This window comes from Stegodyphus dumicola, chromosome 3 (assembly GCF_044657685.1).
Source record: "Stegodyphus dumicola isolate Sdum_Otavi_A_Nest chromosome 3, ASM4465768v1".
Taxonomy (NCBI): domain Eukaryota; kingdom Metazoa; phylum Arthropoda; class Arachnida; order Araneae; family Eresidae; genus Stegodyphus; species Stegodyphus dumicola.
This window is the reverse complement of record NC_140770.1, coordinates 198,047,655-198,068,083: the sequence shown is the minus strand read 5'-3', so window position 1 is coordinate 198,068,083 and position 20,429 is coordinate 198,047,655. Positions and strand designations below refer to the sequence as shown.

Below are 20,429 nucleotides of genomic sequence, written 5' to 3'. Positions count from 1 at the left end.
TGATTAAAGAATTAAGTTATACCAAATGTTAAAAAAAAATGTGTCACTATATTAAAGCAGTCAGCCTTTTTATTGAAATCGACCTTTTGGACAATTGGAATCTGAGATGTTGTGTCTGAAAACTTGCTTATAGTATTTGTAAAATTAAAAGTGATAATAACACAATAAATAAGAAGAAATAAATCTAATAAACCATTTGTATGTTTCTGCTACATCTAGAAGCTTGTGTTAATGTCCTGCAAACCTTATTAGATTGGGGTGAGCTATTGTTTAACAATTCACAAACTCCAAGGAAGGTTAAAATAACTTTTTGAGTCTTAAATGAACAGAAATGCACAGCTTCTGCGACTGATGATTCTCTATGACTTTCGGGTATTTAAATTTACATAACAGAGAGGTAACTTTCAAATGTACGACTACACATAAAATAGAACACTCAAGCTGGTTCAGATATAACTTAAACAAGTGTTTGGATTTTGACCGTAACTCCGCAAAAAATCAATTTGGAGACCTGAAATGCGTACTATAGAGGCAAAATGTGGTACTTAAAAGATGAAATACTGTAGAAAAAATTAATAGAAAGCATACAGTACAGAACAAAAAGTAGTTTTTATTGTCAGAACAGCATTGGCACGAAAAACTGTCCGGCCAAGAGGAAGAACAGCAAACGAAAGTGCCTGAATAAGGGATATGACACCCCTAAGTGCAATGGTTGCATCGCACCATTATGTTGATACTCAACACTAGATTACATAATAGTTCTTAGGGTAAAAGTTCCTACTCTTCAAAAAGCATCTATTTCAGTAGTCTGGCGTTCTCCGGAGGGTAAGATCTTCCCGCCAGACATCTTCCTAAAGTATCCCACATTTGTTTGGAATTTAAATCAGAGAAGCAAGCTGGTCAGTCCATTCTGTGGATACCTTCACTTTCCAGGAGCACATCACATCGAGTCCTGTGTGGCCATGCATTTTATTCCATAACAGCAAAGTCGAGACCTCGCAAAAGCCGCATGTAGGAGAGCCTAACTTCATCACAGTAATGGATCTCCAATAAGAGAACCTTTGTCAAAAATGTGCTTGGTCTGTCTGTTTATAATAATGCCTCCTCATACAAACATGCCAAGACCACTCTAACGGTCTCTTTCCCTGATGTTGGGGGGGGGGACGAATAAGCCACCTTTATGAAGTCGTCTGGCCACAGTAACCAGGGATACTTGTCTCTCGGTTGCCATGCACAACTGCTGATCATCGTTGCCCACTTTCTGGTTTCGATCTGTTTTCTCCTACAGAGCAATAATATGGGCAGCTGAACACCATCAACATTTCTTACAGCTGTACCAGTCACAGGGTTGCCACTCAAACAGGAGAATGAAATTCCCTGACTTTTCCAGGTTTTCCAGGTATGTTTCGAGAAAATTCCAGTCTATCCGCGTAATGTACGTTGGCTGTGCTAAGAGGTAAATTAATTATGGTATTACTTGTACTGTGTAGCAAATTCAATTAATTATTCAATAAATCCCAGAGGACATTTATTCTTAATTATTCTTGGTACACTTTGTTTGATAATTTTGTTTACTTTTCCGCTTCAAAACTTAATAAAATTTAAGATATATACATTGGATAACAACTGTACGTTTTATTTAATTATTACTCATGATCATCCCCAGCTCAATCTAATCCGGTTCTTATAAATCACAACGCAATGCTAAAAGTTAGGTTAGATTTTAGGTAAATTTAATTTGTGTGAGGTGTATTCTTGAAAGGCACCTTAACACTTGAAAACACAAATATAATTATAATAGGAGTTGTTTTCTCCACTGAAGATTGAGATTAGAATCTGCCCAATCTGGAATAAAATAAGGCTTTTTTTGCAGACATTCTCCAGCTAAACGAAAGAAAGAAATCTATTTAATGATATTTTTTTACTAAATTGAGGTATTTTATATTTATCTCGCAGCATACATAAGGAAAAAATATGTGCATTAAATTTCGTGATGTCATCATACTGCTAGAATTAATTTCAGGATTATGCCAGAGAAAAGTTCCTGAAATTTGGAAATATTATTTACTAATGATAAATAAATTTAGAGGGAAGAAGCAACATTAAATGATATGAATAACATAAAAATAAAGATAATTATTTAAAAATTTAATTAGAATAATCAACGATATTTTAGCGAATATAGTTATATTACATGGTTATCCTAGATGATTGATTACTATTTTTTTTATTTTACTGCAAAATGACAAGATATTTATTAAAAAGAAAAGAAAAGAAATTTTTTTTTTTTTTTTTTTTTTTTTTTTTCCGGTAAAATCCTAGTATACGATACGGCCTTCGCATGATTTTGAAAATTGTCGCCAAGAACAAAATGACCCGTTTACTACTCATCATCATGTCGCCAAATCCCGCTGTACCGTACATGAAGATTATTCTGACCAAAGAACGTCTATGTAAAAAGCGGAGGAAAAATTTGCAAAGGGATTTGACGACGGAACGGCCAGAATTTCCCTCTCCACGATGTGTACAGGAAATTGAGAAACACGTGTTAAGAAGAAACTTTCTTTGACAAAGAAGAAAACTACGAAAATCCGTTTTTAAATTATTGCGAAAAATCCAAGAAGAAACGTTTTATAACGTTTCTTTTTGGATTTTTCGCAATAATTTTAAAAACGGATTTTCGTAGATTCCCCCCCCCCTCAAAATAACTAATCCATGAATTAATTTACTTGCGCCAAAAAATATTTTCTTTTCCTTTAAAGACATTTTAAACGATATTCATTTTATGATATCTTAATAACGTGACCTTCGAACTTCCACACCTGTTTCGAGCTTTAGCGACAGATATATCGCGCATGCACAGCTGTTTCCCGCTATGATGGAACCGAACCACGTCTGTTCCAGAGAGGTTTTCCTTCTTTACAATACATATTTTTTTAATTCTAACCTTCATGGTACCGTATACTGGGATTAAACCCATTTTGTTTTATACGAGAACAGGTATTTTCTTTAGTTCATGCACTGCACATGCGATTCTCGAGGTTACTGGAAACCAAAAGTTGCGGGAAACTTGCTTTGCCTTTCTAAAAAGACAATCAAATTGGAGCTGCGAAAATTGGCTCTATGTCAGCTGCTCGAATGACACTCACGTGATACACAATTCGCCAAAAAAGTTATCTCTTCCGACGTCGGCGCAAAACTCGCCTTTTTTGGCGGGATCGTTGTATGAAATTCCCTGACTTTTCCAGATTTTGACTAAAGCACTTAAATTCCCTGAATTTTTTGGTCAATTTCCGAATTCCCTGACTTTTTCCGGTTTTCCCGGTAACGTGGCAACCCTGCAGTCATCTGGAAGCTCGTGAAACAATTGTGAAATTTCCAAGCTCGTGAAACAACACTTTTATCAATTCAAAACTCTTGGGCGACAGTAGTCAAAACACTTCCTTCCTACAACTTACAATCATTCTACCACATCTAAAGGCGTCTTGATGTTTTCTTGTAGCCATACTGCACGTACAATCTCACTTTCAGAAAATACCTGAAAATGCACCTTCCTTTCTTCTCTTTAAGCTGCCTTGCACTGCTCGAGCTGACCCCTCGTGTTTGGTATGCACTGACGTACCCTCTGATGTCGCGGTGCTATCTTTTCATTGTACTGATCGCAAAAAAAAAAAAAAAAAAACTGTTTTCAACAATTTCACGGTTGAACATTGAAAACAGAATTTGTTGCTTAAGCTTTGCACACTAGCATAGTTAACAGTCAGACAGTTATTTTAAAGTCGACTAGCATGACACTACACTCGGCAGAGCTGGCGATGCTAAATAACAGGAAAACGAGATTGGCAGAAGCTTTCATCTAAACATTTAAAACCTTCATCGTAAATATACAAATAAATAATTTGCATTGTAGTGAATAATTTGCATTGGTTTAAATCATAATAATTGGTTAATTAACATAAAATAGCTTACATACTTTTCAAAAATTTTATTCGCATTTAAGTGATTTATGCGCAATTATTTTTATGATTAAGATAAATGCTATATTTACAGAGAAAATTTAGGGACGTCTATGAAGAAAAACATTCTTTTAAAAGGGGGTCGATGCAAGAAATGGGTTGGCAACCCTTGGTGCTGACATTACTGTACCTCCTGAGATTCGTATGTGACGTCCAAATTCACTCGCAATACAGTAAGGATTACAAAGCGGCTATCCAATGATCCGTCCGACCACAAGTTCGCCTCCAGGCGACCACTTGCTACCATTAATAGTTTCCTCCTAATTAGGTGTGGTGTGCTGTATTTAATTATGGCAAAGCACACTAGGGCTATCTGCCTAAGAGGAGGGATGCCTTTCGTGGAGGACTTTCTAAGGGAACTGGCTCGTATACACGTTACACATGGGGAAAACCGTGAAAACACCCATGCAGCCAGCCCGTTCGCGGGATTTGAACCTCGGACCGAACTACCAGTGTTCAGCGACTTTACCGCTCGGCCGCTGGTGGGCCCCCCTCCTAATTAGGAGCATACCAACAACAGTACACATTTCAGCCTGAACTCATAGCGATCTGTTGGAATGATAAATAAACAACTCTGAATTCTAGGATTCTGCCCTTCTCTGTGTACGACAAGTGATACGTGGAACATCGATTAATTCAAGGAAACCCAATATTAAACAAAATCTGATTTCTAACATCACATGCGACAAAAAATTTCCATTCGATCAAGCTTTAACACCACTTTAAACGGCTCCCAAATGGAACTAAGTACTTAAAAATTTGATCATTTCAATGTTTCAGCTACTCCTACAATCTTCTGATTTGCATAACCTTATGGCTTTTCTTCTTGGTGCTTAATTTTATATGCACCAAACATGATATGATCAAAATTCTAGCGAAAATTCAAGGAAAGAGTGCAAATATATCTAATGTAAACAAGTCTGATATTTAAATTATACACTTGTTAATCAAAATAATATAAAGTAAAAAATATGATGACTGTGAAGATTTATATGAAAACAGTACAAAGCTATAAGCACGTAAAAGATACAGACTGATATAAATCTTTATTTAAAACATTAGCAGCAAATCCAAAGTACACAAATTACAAAAAAGTCATTTATTCAAAGTTGCAAGAGTATGCATTTGATGGAATTAAAAAAGTCACTGGAAAAAGACTCCAACATTGATGAAAAAATAACTTTGTATGAAAAAAATAACACAAATATGTATAGAGAAATACAAGATACATGACACAGAGAATATATTTTGCATAATGCATCAGACCAATTGACATTTTGATATTTAAATACTGGACTGCAGTATACAAACAAACATGGGTTTTGGCCACTCTCAGTAGTCCGCATTCATACAATTATAAACAACAAATAACTTACTGGCAGTTAGTCCTTAAGCTACTTAAAAAATATGAGTAATCCAACAGAAGCTCATCAAGGTGAATTATAATCTAGACCATAGATTCCTGGCTCTTTTCAGCCCATCTGAAAAGCTTTCTTTTTCTCAATGCCTCTCTTAACCTAGCTAAAATAATACATTTTATGAGTCTTCTTATTATGATCTGTAGGTGCTAACTGAAAATACCTTACATTTTTAAATAGTTACTGCACCAAATTAAAATTTAAGCATGAAAATGTACATGATAAAAACTATTCAAAGAATTCCTTGCAAAGAATCTGACTAAAGAAGCAAAGAACTTATAACCACAACACATGCAGTGATATGTATTGAGGGAACACAGTACTTGCACATATTGTTTATGGTCTTATTTTTATATGATTAGCTAGATAATTTCTAACTTTGTTCCCAAGGAATAAAAAAATGAACCAATATTCAATAGGCACTAAAAAAGTGTGAAAAGTCAACTTTATTTGGTGTAATTTTCGTAAGAATCACTTGAATATTTAAAAGTTTAGGCAATAAAGTTTTGAATTTTCCAAATGTATTCTAACTACCCTTTGTTTCTAAATGCCCTCTTTTCCTCAGATTTAACCAGTATGCAGTAGCATCTACATTAGGAAACTATAATCCAAACCATTCTGAAATCCTCTTCACTGCAGACTACTGAACTTCTTTTAATAGCACAACAATGAACATTCATCTATACAGAATGCAGAAAATATTTTCAAACCATGAGCTGAAACTGCATAAAATTTGACAACATAAATATCACAATGAATGCATCTCACTCATGGATCACCACTCCTCAGGAAAATACGCAGCTAAATACAATACCTATACTAAAGTTCGAAAATTTATTTTGTTCTTCCCAGCTCTGAAATTTACCATTTAAAATTTTTATTCGAATTTGCATAATTAATTATCATGCAAAAGTTATATGCATCTGAAGTTCTTTTATCAGTATGCACATATAACTCAATTTTAAGCCAGTTCTTTATAAAATATTATGTTGTTCAAAACATGCAAACTTTTTAAATTGAGAAATCAGATTGGATGCTTTATATATATATAGCAAAGATTTTGCTGGTATAATTTGAAAAATTCCTAATTAAGAAGTACTTGAACGTATATTTGCATAAATCAGTTACAAAAACGATGCAGCATGTCATTCACATACACAACTGCTTCATCAATATTTAATGATATGCATTTACTTGTGCTAAGAGCAATAGTATACTTTTTTATTGTGATACAAAATTGTTGTTAATCAGTCCTATGATTTATAATTTTATACAAAGCATTTTTAAATCTACATAAATAATTGCATTCATATTTCGTTCAACATTAACTGCACAATTTACAAATTTTATTCAACTTTTTGGCACACTTTATACAAAATTAAACACACATTATTAATGGATACATTCTCCTATTGACAAAATACAAAAAATGACATTTTTAATGCAAGAATATAACTCACCCTATAAACCAATATACTTTGATGAATATAAAAAAAAGTTTAAAAATTAAAGGTTAATATTTTTAGACAAAAGAAATGCAATCTAACAATATTCTTAAAAATTTACAAATTTTGTACTGATGCTATTAATAATTTTCATATTATTAAACTATAAACTATATAAAAAGCACAGAAAGCACCCCAGGGGAAAAAAATCTCAACTATCAAGGCATTTAAAAACTAAATATCTTAGAAGGCACACACACACAACAACAACAACAAAAAAAAAAAAAAAAAAAATCCCCTCAACTATCAATGCATTTAAGCAAAGTACCTTATGCCCTACCTTTAAATATAAATTTAAATTTTAAAAAATTGAAGAGTTTAAGGAATGGTTAATCTATATTTAAAATTTGGATATATCAAAATACTCATTAAACTAATTATTAAAAAAAGTGCTAATTCTGGAAGAAAAAGATCATGCATTAACATAAAAGCAATAAAAAGCAAAATTAATTAATTTTTAAGAAAATTTAATGCATATCATTAAAACAGTTAACAATACATTCAATAATTTTAATTTTAATCTAATAAAATTCAACATCTCTTTATCTCAAATTATATTTCACAATTTGAGATAAAAATAATTAAATAATGAATAAAGGGATTTTCAACATAAAAATGCAATGAAGAAAACTTTAAAATGCAATGAAGAAATGAACAAATATTTTAAATGTGCTAGTACTACTGCCTTTTTTAATAGCTAACATGACACTCCCAATAAAAGATATCAATATAATTATTTTCATAAAAGTAACTTATGTAGGATAGATGTCTCTAAGCATGTCAATATGTTATTTCCAAAGTCTAAAAATATATTTTCCATATTTTAGGAACACAAAGAATATTTAATATTTTCTGTATTAGCAAATAAAGGGGGTTTTAATTAGAATTTAAATTTAATGAAGTAAATAAAGGGGAGAAGACATCAATAGCAATCTGTTTTATCAATATGGAAAAGATTTGATGGTTACTTCATCTTTTTATTATTCAATGAGTGAAATATATTTTTGATACAAATATATACATATTAATTTATTTTAATTGAAATTTTAAATTATGCTTTTAAAAAAATGAAAAATTATTTTTAGAGAAAGTATTTCTTACAGTATAAGGAGGGAAATTAATAAACTAACACTCAAAAGAATATATATAATAAAAACAAAATATTAACATAACCTAATGTTGCATAACTGCAGTAATATTATACAACTAAAATCTATATCAAATATACAATACTTTTAACAAGAAGTACATTATAAGCCAAGAAATACTTAATGCAGCTTTGTACATTTAACATCTTTACTTCCAAAAATTTTGAAAAATAATTTTATAAATAACAAAGCAATACTCTAAAATAGATTGCAATTCCTGCTGCAATCATGCAAAATTTTACAGATGCTATGAAAAACAGAATAAAATTTCCACAAAGTTTCTTTAGAAATCAAGATGATAATTTCAATATTGAATAAGAAGGGTTTTATAGAAGACTAAGAAAAACTCTTGGAAATATAGTGTAAATTGGATTGCTACTAAGGATACAATACTAATTCATAAAATAAATCAACACAGCACTTTGAAAAAAGGGGGTTATAATTTTAACATAGATATATATTTATATATAATTTCAAATAATGATTTCATATATATATACTAAGTATACAATAAGCCTATAATATATAAATATATTTATAAAAACATATAAATTTTTATCTTTGGGTAGAACACAAGTCTTAACTTGCAATAGGGTTACAATATACCCAAACATTTACCTTGCATTAAAAAGAAAAATATTCCTCAATGCAGAAAACAAATTGTACTATAGAGACAAACTAAACCACATAACACAGAACAGTTTATTGTAAATATGAAAAGAAAAAGAATTATGGGACCTAAAATTAATCTTAGCTTGGAAATGTTAACTTATGTACAACAAATGCTGTAAAAACATATTCTCTACTTTATCTAACAATTCTGACCATTAAAATGTGATAAACATAAAAGATGCTGTTGTGGAACACAGTATTTAAAATACGAAAATAAGAAATAAGTTGTAAATAAAACTTGCTATTATCACAAATGTGTTACAGGAACATAAATAGCAATCACAAAAGTAATAATGAAAAAGAAGTCAGATTAACAGTAAAATAATTAATTTAATTAATAATAAATATATCATTAGATTTAATTTTTATTAATATAGAAATTTAGTAATATTTACAATAAAATATTATAATAAAATAATTTCGTTACAAAAATGAAAAATTATTTTTTTAGAGAAATATTTTGAAATTTTAGTTAACTTCTGAACAGAAATAAAAATGTATTATTATATTTTAGCTATTTTGGTTTAAAATTTAAAAAAAAAAAAAAAAAAATTAGCATTCAAAAGTATATACATACTAAAAATAAATTTTCAATGCAACCTTTTATTAAATAATAGCACTAACATTTTATAACTGAAATCTCAATCAATCAAATATGTTTCTGTACAGAAATATATTATTAAACAAGAAAGATTTGAAATGCCTTTGTACATCTAGAAGTCTTATTCACTTCTGTTGATTTTGATTTTAACCATACAGTAATATATGGGGAAACGGTTAAAACACTTCCCAGTTTTTCTGAAGTCATTATTTAAAATAAATTCTCTATACCATTTGACATCTATTCTATGATTAAACCCAAAACGTAAATCAATACTTAAGTACTAAAATAAGATCAATGGCTATTATTTAAATTTATAATTAATTAAATTTTAATGATACATGATAATACAATAGCCTTTAATTTAATATAGATTCAATAAATAATTTTAAATTTATTTTTTGGAGATATTCTTTTTATCTGGCTATGAATATTTCTTTTTATCTGGCTATGAATATTGATTTAATACATTGACTGCCATGCTGAAACAGAGTATGAAAACTGATGGATTCAAATTCACGGACTGTTGTTCTATCACACAAGAAAAAGTAATCTAGAACTAATAGTTATAACTGAACTGATTAATTCTAACATCTTCTGTGCAATATGTGACTCCTGCCTAATGATAATTGGTTCTCTTTTAAAATGAAAACAGTATGTTATTCTCCCCATATTTTTAACAAAAGTGATATTTTGAGAAAACCCACATTTTCTTTAAAACTGAATTCTCATTTGCAAATCCACCATTCTCCATTAAGTTAAAATGTTTAAAAAAACCCATAACCATAAGTAGCATAACATAACCGTAAGCCTAGAAATGCAGATAGAGTAATTCATAAGAAAAAAAAAAGCAAATAGAATATTGTCAAATGTGCAATTCCTAATAATAATTAACCTAATGATGGAAAATCATTAGCATATAATAAGGGAGGCATTGATTGAAAGTTAAGTCTTGTAAAGTGAAAGAAAATAAACAACAGTGAACAAATTCAATGGAAGAGCAAAACAGATGGAATGAATAACAGTAAATGGAACAAGTTTTAAGAGATAGAAACATTTTCTTTTTTCATCAAAGAAAATAAACTATTCAAAAATCTATGGAATATTATTAAGTCCTGCAAAAGTTTCCTTCCAGTTTACTGGCAAACGAAAAATGAACATTCTTTCTGCTATAGGGAGCAGATAATAGGGGAAACAATATGAACAATTTTTACCCACTCCATACCATACTATAAATTTTTCCTCCTTAGAAGCATAATCTATTTACAGACTGTACAGCTGTTACAGAAACTTGGGCATCATGCCATAATATAAATAAAAGAATAAATCTTTATATTTAAAATAAATTTTAAAAATAATAAATCTATGAAAAACATGCAAATTGAAGTAAAATTCTCAGCTAAAGTCATATCCCCATCACTGAAAAGTTAAGAGACCACACTTCAGAAAGCTGGAAATCCATCAAAATATAATCGTATCTCTTTTAGCTAATAAATGCATTTTGGCGGCTGAAAAATATAAACAGCATATTCTATGCATTTTATGTCACTTGAAAAATCTACACAAAATACCACAAAAATATAAGGGCACAACAAAAGAAACTAAAGCTCTTAAACATGGAAAACATCATGTAATATATTAAAAAAACCAATCATGCAGAGTATATATATAAGTCATAAATTAAAATCGCAAAAGAGAAACCTACTGGAAAAAGTAAAGAATGTCTGCACTGTTTTGATGCAATTGTATGACACTCATTAAGCTCAAAATTTAAGAGAAATTACTATATTTTCTACTTTTAAAGTCAAGAGTCAAAGTACAAGCCAGAGACTTGCAATGATAGCAAATTTTACTAATTACACAAAACAATTATCAAAAATTCAAAAATTTTTCATATTTGTTCCTACAAATTAATAAAAAATAATTACTTTTCATATGTCTTCCTTATAACTAATTTAATTTACATGAAATCTTCAATGATAGCATAATTTTGAACACCAAGTCATATTTTCATAAAGTTTCCCTCATTCAAATTTAGTGCATGGTATGTACTAGCATTGTCAAAATGCATATGAGTACAAAGAAACTCTTTCACACAAGATAGAAAGGACATAAATTTGTTTAAAGCAGTTTTACAAAATCAAAAATTTCTGTTATAAGAAATTACTAGATATGATGCAACTGAATGTAAATTATTTCAATGAACATTTTTAATTAATTAAATTAATTGTATATGGATTTCCATGAATGCATAATAAAAATGTTTTTAAAATAAATTTCATTGCAATTAAGGCCAAAAATGCTATGCATGCAAACAGTAAAAGACATATGAATGAATGACAATAAAAATTAGATTCAAAAATAATATTTTTTTAGGATAAGACAACAAAACTTTTTCATTGCACTAGTCTTTTTGACAGAGAAATGTTGTCATGCATATTTTAATTTGTTAATAATGAACTTGTGCACATTATAGGTTCAAAACATAAATATTAATTTTCATTCAGTGAAAAAAAATTTCTTATTTTTCTTAACAATTACACAAATATCAATATTGCATATTATATGAAGAAAGTGATTTAATAAAAAGCAAATTAGGTAATGCTAAAAAATTCCTTTTTCTCCTCTATAAAACACGATAAAAAATAATTTTATGATTAAAACTTCACAATTCTTGTGCAATAAATATAGCAGAGCACACTGTAATTATTACCAAAAACAATATTACAAATCGTTTATATAAGTGCAATACTTCTGCTTTCAATTGAAAATAAAACTCAAAGCAATTCCTGCTGCAATTATACATTAAGTCAACTAACATTATCATATCTAGCTTCTTAATTTCTATTAATTCTGAGGAAAAACTAAACAAATATATAAATGGATTTGATTCTAAAAATATATTCAGATTAATAATGATATAAGATTTCGAATAGTAAAATAGAAACTAAGGCTAAAGGAAAGTCAATAAACAAGTTAACTACTGTGGGATAACAATTAATAACTGACAACAGCTTAAAAAGACATCACCAAATAGCAATACTATCATACTTTGCATTGACTCAAAGAGCAATGCCACTGATCACTGCATGCATGTCACAGCAGAATAAAAATAGCTAACTTGTGCAGGAGCAGTGGTATGTGATGCCCTTTTGTACTGCTAGTCCATTTCTAAGAATGACAGTAACAAATTTATCGTATGAGATATAATGTTGAAGTTTCTGATAGTTCTACATCAATCTGCCATATACATCAAAGCCAACCAAGTCACAGCATACTGTTCCATCATGATAATGCTAGGCTTCATGTGGCACAATCAATGGAGCAGCATCCTTCAGAATTCAAGTAGCAACTTCTTCAACAGCCTTCATACAGCCCTAAGTAAATTTCATTTGTTTATCTCAACAAAGCTCACTTTGGAAATGCACATTTCACAGATGATACTGACACTGAACAAGATACCATATCTGGCCCTTTAAAATCTGGAAGCAATTCAAACATTTTCCTACAGCAGATATCCTCATAGACTAATAGGATAACAGTCTCAAAAAGTGGGCAGAAAAATCAAATTGATTGCTGCATAAGTATTTCAAGCATTTTAATTTCTGAGTTATTGATTGCCCTATATAATTAAATATGCTTTCATATGAATGAAAAAGGTTCTTCTAAGGATTTTTATTTTCTAAAATAAAATTTATCTCCAGTGCACATACACCAGATGCAAAGTATGCAAAGATACAAAATTATAAATTTAAATTTAGAACCAAAATCCACAAAAAGAATAAATTAACTTTTAAAATATTTCAAGAAATTTAACAATTACACAAACAAATGGAAAATCCTTATTAGCATATCACATTTTAGATTATTAGCCATCATTATAACTCAGATGGGATTTATATCCTGTCTCATGATAAAATGACATTTAAAGACATATAAAAGTAAAAACATTTCATAACATGCATATCTTATTTAATTTATATTGCTATCTAAACAAACAAAAGAATTGTCTATTTAAATTACAATATAAATATAGTAATATTTTCAAACTCTATGAATACATATACGGAACAGAAAACAGCATCTCTTATGCAACCACTTTATGATACATAATATATATACAAACTCATGTTTTCCTCAATAAAATATCCCTCGATACAAAAAAGAATACTAAAATATTTTTTCATTACTTCAGTAATTAATTACATAACAAATAATAAATTTACAAAAAAAAATCTTTACAATCAAAATAAAACTCTCTATATATATTTTATACAATCAAGTCAAAATCTTTATAAAATATGCTATGACTAGTAAACCACCACATTTTACAATTAACTGATAATTTTAAATAAATGTCAAAGCAACAAAAACAAATCTAACTCCAGATTGTAAGCAACAAAAATTCTCATCAATGTTACACACAAATATTTACACTAAGTAAAATATAAACAACATTTTATTGAGAAATCATGATTGCACAACTAAACAAAAATACACTATTCTAAAAATCTTAAAAGTACAGATAGATTTTTCATATCAGATATTTTGGGAGACTACTTTGTAAGATAATTAATGCACATCAATACTTAGAAGACAAAGAATCTTAATTTTTTTAACTGCAGCTGATAGTAAAGGTTTCAATATTTTCACTTGATTATGTAACATAAAAATGCAATTAATAAATTATTAACTTAATAGAATTTTTTACAGCTTACCATTTATCATTTAATGCAAAAATAATAATGCATTTGGCAACATCTTACAAGAGAATTTACTTCATATACATTTAAATGTAAAACATACATAATAAGATTAACAAGTCATAAGCAAAAATCCTCTAAGTGAATTCAGTGGATTTCATTACCAGCAAAATAAAAGCAGGAAGAACAGGCTAAAGACAATTAATGAGTTTAAAAAAAAAGTAAAATTCACATAAAATTTGAAATAAATTAGGAATAAAAATTTTTATCATCTTTAATTTATAAATTAGAAAACAAAGTATATTTTATAAGAGCTTTTAAAACATCTTCATTACTTTTAAACACGGTAATAAGGATAATAATTTAAATACCAATAACAGTATCTTATCTAGGATAAGAATCAATTCTCATTGCTTAATAACAAAAGCTGGCTTTCACTTAGAAGCTCATATTACCCTTTTCAGAATTTATACAAACAAAAGGTAAATTCATCCTTGTCCTAGTTTCTAAGCAAGATGAATGAAATATAAAATTTCCATTGAGATTTTACATACTTTTGTTTCTGCTTTTACTTAAGCCTCTGTTTCATTATCATTCTCTGCTTGCGAGTGATAATGGAACACAGGCTAATGAAACTATAAACTGCTTCACTAATAAAAGTATAAATGCACTTTCACAAACTTCCACATGAATTATAAAATTCAAAAAATTAATGAACGAAATGCATCAATCAGCAATGTAAAATTATACAAGTTAATGCTGATCCAAACTGGGGGTAATTATTTTAAAAACAATGCATTAACTAGTACACTAAATTATACAAGTAATGTTATTCAGTCTACTAAATTCCAAACTGGTGGTAGTCACTTTGAAAATGATACATTAACAATGACATAAAGAGTCATATGCTGTGCCAATAAATAATTCATAAGCCATTCTTTATTAGTAATGCTTTCTGCATGAAGTAAATACACTTTGAAGGAAATTTAATTATGCTTCAAACTGCAGTGATATTTTCCATTTCAATAATTTATACATTGCAATTCATTAAATTCTCCTAACATACAAAAAAGACTACAAAATAAAAATCTTCAGAATAATTGTAGAAAAATAAACATTATTAAACATTAAAAAATCAGAAAGCTTCCTAAAATTAGATTTATAAAATCAATTACAAAGCTTTTTTATACTATAATGACACAGTTATACACAATAATATTGCATAAATGTTGAGGCAAAGTAACATTTAATAATACATTTTTACAGAATATGTATTCCATGCAGATAATACCAAGCATTTATGATAAAAAATGTCAACACTTTTGTATTTTAAATTAATCTTAATAACAAAAGCTGGCTTTCACTTAGAAGCTCATATTACCCTTTTCAGAATTTATACAAACAAAAGGTAAATTCATCCTTGTCCTAGTTTCTAAGCAAGATGAATGAAATATAAAATTTCCATTGAGATTTTACATACTTTTGTTTCTGCTTTTACTTAAGCCTCTGTTTCATTATCATTCTCTGCTTGCGAGTGATAATGGAACACAGGCTAATGAAACTATAAACTGCTTCACTAATAAAAGTATAAATGCACTTTCACAAACTTCCACATGAATTATAAAATTCAAAAAATTAATGAACGAAATGCATCAATCAGCAATGTAAAATTATACAAGTTAATGCTGATCCAAACTGGGGGTAATTATTTTAAAAACAATGCATTAACTAGTACACTAAATTATACAAGTAATGTTATTCAGTCTACTAAATTCCAAACTGGTGGTAGTCACTTTGAAAATGATACATTAACAATGACATAAAGAGTCATATGCTGTGCCAATAAATAATTCATAAGCCATTCTTTATTAGTAATGCTTTCTGCATGAAGTAAATACACTTTGAAGGAAATTTAATTATGCTTCAAACTGCAGTGATATTTTCCATTTCAATAATTTATACATTGCAATTCATTAAATTCTCCTAACATACAAAAAAGACTACAAAATAAAAATCTTCAGAATAATTGTAGAAAAATAAACATTATTAAACATTAAAAAATCAGAAAGCTTCCTAAAATTAGATTTATAAAATCAATTACAAAGCTTTTTTATACTATAATGACACAGTTATACACAATAATATTGCATAAATGTTGAGGCAAAGTAACATTTAATAATACATTTTTACAGAATATGTATTCCATGCAGATAATACCAAGCATTTATGATAAAAAATGTCAACACTTTTGTATTTTAAATTAATCTTAATAACAAAAGCTGGCTTTCACTTAGAAGCTCATATTACCCTTTTCAGAATTTATACAAACAAAAGGTAAATTCATCCTTGTCCTAGTTTCTAAGCAAGATGAATGAAATATAAAATTTCCATTGAGATTTTACATACTTTTGTTTCTGCTTTTACTTAAGCCTCTGTTTCATTATCATTCTCTGCTTGCGAGTGATAATGGAACACAGGCTAATGAAACTATAAACTGCTTCACTAATAAAAGTATAAATGCACTTTCACAAACTTCCACATGAATTATAAAATTCAAAAAATTAATGAACGAAATGCATCAATCAGCAATGTAAAATTATACAAGTTAATGCTGATCCAAACTGGGGGTAATTATTTTAAAAACAATGCATTAACTAGTACACTAAATTATACAAGTAATGTTATTCAGTCTACTAAATTCCAAACTGGTGGTAGTCACTTTGAAAATGATACATTAACAATGACATAAAGAGTCATATGCTGTGCCAATAAATAATTCATAAGCCATTCTTTATTAGTAATGCTTTCTGCATGAAGTAAATACACTTTGAAGGAAATTTAATTATGCTTCAAACTGCAGTGATATTTTCCATTTCAATAATTTATACATTGCAATTCATTAAATTCTCCTAACATACAAAAAAGACTACAAAATAAAAATCTTCAGAATAATTGTAGAAAAATAAACATTATTAAACATTAAAAAATCAGAAAGCTTCCTAAAATTAGATTTATAAAATCAATTACAAAGCTTTTTTATACTATAATGACACAGTTATACACAATAATATTGCATAAATGTTGAGGCAAAGTAACATTTAATAATACATTTTTACAGAATATGTATTCCATGCAGATAATACCAAGCATTTATGATAAAAAATGTCAACACTTTTGTATTTTAAATTAATCTTAATAACAAAAGCTGGCTTTCACTTAGAAGCTCATATTACCCTTTTCAGAATTTATACAAACAAAAGGTAAATTCATCCTTGTCCTAGTTTCTAAGCAAGATGAATGAAATATAAAATTTCCATTGAGATTTTACATACTTTTGTTTCTGCTTTTACTTAAGCCTCTGTTTCATTATCATTCTCTGCTTGCGAGTGATAATGGAACACAGGCTAATGAAACTATAAACTGCTTCACTAATAAAAGTATAAATGCACTTTCACAAACTTCCACATGAATTATAAAATTCAAAAAATTAATGAACGAAATGCATCAATCAGCAATGTAAAATTATACAAGTTAATGCTGATCCAAACTGGGGGTAATTATTTTAAAAACAATGCATTAACTAGTACACTAAATTATACAAGTAATGTTATTCAGTCTACTAAATTCCAAACTGGTGGTAGTCACTTTGAAAATGATACATTAACAATGACATAAAGAGTCATATGCTGTGCCAATAAATAATTCATAAGCCATTCTTTATTAGTAATGCTTTCTGCATGAAGTAAATACACTTTGAAGGAAATTTAATTATGCTTCAAACTGCAGTGATATTTTCCATTTCAATAATTTATACATTGCAATTCATTAAATTCTCCTAACATACAAAAAAGACTACAAAATAAAAATCTTCAGAATAATTGTAGAAAAATAAACATTATTAAACATTAAAAAATCAGAAAGCTTCCTAAAATTAGATTTATAAAATCAATTACAAAGCTTTTTTATACTATAATGACACAGTTATACACAATAATATTGCATAAATGTTGAGGCAAAGTAACATTTAATAATACATTTTTACAGAATATGTATTCCATGCAGATAATACCAAGCATTTATGATAAAAAATGTCAACACTTTTGTATTTTAAATTAATCTTAATAACAAAAGCTGGCTTTCACTTAGAAGCTCATATTACCCTTTTCAGAATTTATACAAACAAAAGGTAAATTCATCCTTGTCCTAGTTTCTAAGCAAGATGAATGAAATATAAAATTTCCATTGAGATTTTACATACTTTTGTTTCTGCTTTTACTTAAGCCTCTGTTTCATTATCATTCTCTGCTTGCGAGTGATAATGGAACACAGGCTAATGAAACTATAAACTGCTTCACTAATAAAAGTATAAATGCACTTTCACAAACTTCCACATGAATTATAAAATTCAAAAAATTAATGAACGAAATGCATCAATCAGCAATGTAAAATTATACAAGTTAATGCTGATCCAAACTGGGGGTAATTATTTTAAAAACAATGCATTAACTAGTACACTAAATTATACAAGTAATGTTATTCAGTCTACTAAATTCCAAACTGGTGGTAGTCACTTTGAAAATGATACATTAACAATGACATAAAGAGTCATATGCTGTGCCAATAAATAATTCATAAGCCATTCTTTATTAGTAATGCTTTCTGCATGAAGTAAATACACTTTGAAGGAAATTTAATTATGCTTCAAACTGCAGTGATATTTTCCATTTCAATAATTTATACATTGCAATTCATTAAATTCTCCTAACATACAAAAAAGACTACAAAATAAAAATCTTCAGAATAATTGTAGAAAAATAAACATTATTAAACATTAAAAAATCAGAAAGCTTCCTAAAATTAGATTTATAAAATCAATTACAAAGCTTTTTTATACTATAATGACACAGTTATACACAATAATATTGCATAAATGTTGAGGCAAAGTAACATTTAATAATACATTTTTACAGAATATGTATTCCATGCAGATAATACCAAGCATTTATGATAAAAAATGTCAACACTTTTGTATTTTAAATTTGTTAGACCTTCTTAAAGCTAATGCTAAACATATTTTTTTAAGTTACAGAAAAGAAAATATATAAAACTATAGTTACTTGAAGGAAATATTCTACACAGTTGCAAAGCCTGCATATATATATATATATATATATATATATATAAAAACCTCTTTGAAAACATACTTCACTATAATATATAGCTTAGTAAAAAGTCTACTAAAAACTTTCAATCTTCTACTTCATTTTTTGTATAAGAAGTTTAACCTACTTGCATTTTTATTTCATAAAAAGGTTATGCCGAAAACAATTACAAAATTGTATAAAGCCATTAAAAATTTTAAATGCAAAGTTATGTTGGTCCATAACAAATGAAGTAATAAGTATTAAAAAAGCAGGTGTTCATCATTTCTTCATTCCTAAAAAAGAAAAACACTATAATTAATAGTTTGTAATGAGTCTTCTAAATAATTTATATATTAATCATTTGAAAAGGTACAGAATAAGCTTGGTACGTACACTGATGACAAAAAAGCAAATATGAATTTCATAATAAATAACTTTTTCCCCACCTCTGGCCCATTTTCCAAAAGATAACAAAACTGCAAAATTATTTATCACAAAATTAACTGAGATTTTAACTTTTATTCAGTTAATTCCAATAAATATGTAAAGATACATAATACCTTAAAAAGACAACTAAGAACATTTTTTCGCAGAGTGACATCCATGTTCATTATATTATCTAACTGAAGAGGGAAATGAAGGTAGGATTGTACTCATGATGGAATGTCCCCCCCCCAAATGCATTTAACATGTTCCTTCACATAAAGAGAGCCTGGAAACTTCAATTTCAACAACTAAACCCATGTAATGCATAAAAATTAATTTTAAAATTAATTTAACTATACATTCACTGAACTAAACTTTCTATTACTGAAGGCGCCAGACAAAATAAAAAGTAAACTCTTGAGAGAAAAAAAAAATTAAATTCTCTTACACTATTGTGAAACTAGATGATGGATCTAAACTTAATTAATTCAATAAATGTGTAACTTTAAGAGTAAATTAATTCATTCAGATTCATTAAATCAATAACACAAAGGTAAAGAGAGATAAATCTTCACCAGTGCCTTGGTTTAAAAATCAGAACATATATTTCTATAAAAATTAAAATCATTTCATTACCAAATTCTATAAATATGCTGTCTCCCATAATAATTTATACCAGGGATGGCCAAACTTCAAGATTATGGGAGCAGTGTTGCCAGAAATTTTTCAACTAATGTAGCAAAGGAAGACTCAAAAAGTCGCAAATGATGTCAGAGATCAAGTGATTTTTGTGACG

General features: G+C 28.4%; 1 protein-coding gene across 2 annotated transcripts in view; it reads right to left on the bottom strand.

Annotated features, from left to right (window-relative positions):
- Positions 1-5,043: 5,043 nt before the first annotated feature.
- LOC118192064 (uncharacterized) overlaps positions 5,044-20,429 on the bottom strand; it is a 54,008-nt gene continuing 38,622 nt past the window's right edge. For both annotated transcript variants that reach the window (XM_035362956.2, XM_085813740.1), the window contains exon 7: positions 5,044-19,500. The gene's annotated coding sequence lies outside the window, so the exon portion shown is untranslated. The remainder of the gene's footprint in view (positions 19,501-20,429) is intronic.